We start from the raw sequence: 1,638 nt of genomic DNA on the forward strand, positions 1-1,638 counted from the left end.
CATTGCGTCAACTGAATTCATTACATTTAGGTTTTTTAAGATGTAAATGAAATCACAATTTAAAATACTAATTATCATTGTTTGATCTATAATGTTCAGTTGAATAGACAATTCATACATTTTATCGATACTTCACACACTTATTTATTTTATCAGGGTCTTGAAGTAAGGCCAGGATAAAACCACATTTTTGGCCTCCACGGCGCGAAGGGTCCATGCGGCGCCAGAGATTATGAGGCAGTTGCAGTGAACGTTGGCTGTACAGAAGATCCGTGCCTAACTCCATGCACCTCCCGAAATTGTACAACCCTGGAGGTGACTCCCACTTGAATAACAGTGCATATGATACACAGGGAACTGAGTAGAAACACCACTGTGTAAACAATTAGACTTAGATGAAACATGTCTTAGCTGATCTTCCTCCTTTTTGTGGGTAAGTACATTTTGTGGGTTAGCTTATTCTCTTGTTGGAATTCCACTTTTGATTTATTTTAGTGCACTACTGATGATATGTCTGATCCAAAAGTTCTCTGGGAGAAGAAACAGTCAAGAATGACTTGAATTCAGTATTTGAGTTCATTTAGTTGTTGTATATTACTTCCTGTATTTACTAGGTGCCTGGGGAAACACTGGCAGAGAGATAGACCAGGATTCAATCCGATCACACTTTGTCACTTATGCACCTTTTAAAGATAATTTCCGACATATGTCGTGTTTACTGTGATTGAGGACTTCACGAATGCAGGAACGTTGCCTTTCGAATGTGCAAAGCAGACAAAGTTCAATCAGATTGAATCCAGTCCATAATCCTGAATACTGGCCATGGAATATATATATATCTGTTATGTATTGGCCTTGTTCATGATGATGATGTTACTTTCTTTATTCATCGGACATTCTGTACAGTGTCAGGAACTGCAGAGCTGTGCCAGGAATTCACCTTGACAAACTGACACCCAAAACGTCTCTCATCGAATGGCTTGTGACAGTCCTCTGCAGCAGTTACTACCTCCACTGGTACCTTCACAAAGAGGGAGAGACTTTGAGGAGGATGCTGTACATGGCGACTGCTGATGAGAGAACACAGGAGATGAGACACCAAAATATCAATGGATGAGTGACCCTGGCTTTGAGGAAGTTGCAGCAGAGAAAGTGGGCTCCAAGTATGTACACTGAAAATTCCTGAAATAAAAACCAATCACTCAACCACCTACTATTGTGCCTAATGGGAATAAAGTGTTTAACTACAAGACACATCCTGTATCAAAACTGATGTTACAGTAGTTTGTTTTATTCTGAATTCGAGACCATGTAGCACTCTCTGCCGAACTTTCTGCTTCAAATTATATAACATCTGCAAGATAAAAATATGCTGGATTTTCTCTCACAATTAAAGCTGGTGTTTCTTAAAACATTTAGTTTAAAAGCATAACATTGCATAATTAGGGGCTCCCGATTTAATAGAGTTCACAAGAGCTCTAACTGGTGACATTGTGTGGACTCATGCAGCATCTTGCGTCACCAATTTTATATAGAAAAGTATATTTTTCCAAATTGATAAAGCTTTTTAGTGCAAAGTGACAAGATGCGCATCTTGCATGTGAGCACCATATCTCCAAACGAGTGACAATTGGTAGC

At 39.1% G+C, this 1,638-nt stretch overlaps 1 long non-coding RNA gene across 1 annotated transcript; it reads left to right on the forward strand.

Moving 5' to 3' along the window:
• The first annotated feature begins 322 nt into the window (after nucleotides 1–322).
• Nucleotides 323–1,206, forward strand: LOC112080233 (uncharacterized). Its single transcript, XR_002896145.1, has 2 exons — nucleotides 323–433; nucleotides 907–1,206. It is a non-coding gene; the product is annotated as an uncharacterized lncRNA (long non-coding RNA).
• The last annotated feature ends 432 nt before the right edge of the window (nucleotides 1,207–1,638 follow it).

Source organism: Salvelinus sp. IW2-2015, unplaced genomic scaffold, assembly GCF_002910315.2.
Source record: "Salvelinus sp. IW2-2015 unplaced genomic scaffold, ASM291031v2 Un_scaffold13465, whole genome shotgun sequence".
In the NCBI taxonomy this organism is placed as follows: Eukaryota; Metazoa; Chordata; class Actinopteri; order Salmoniformes; family Salmonidae; genus Salvelinus; species Salvelinus sp. IW2-2015.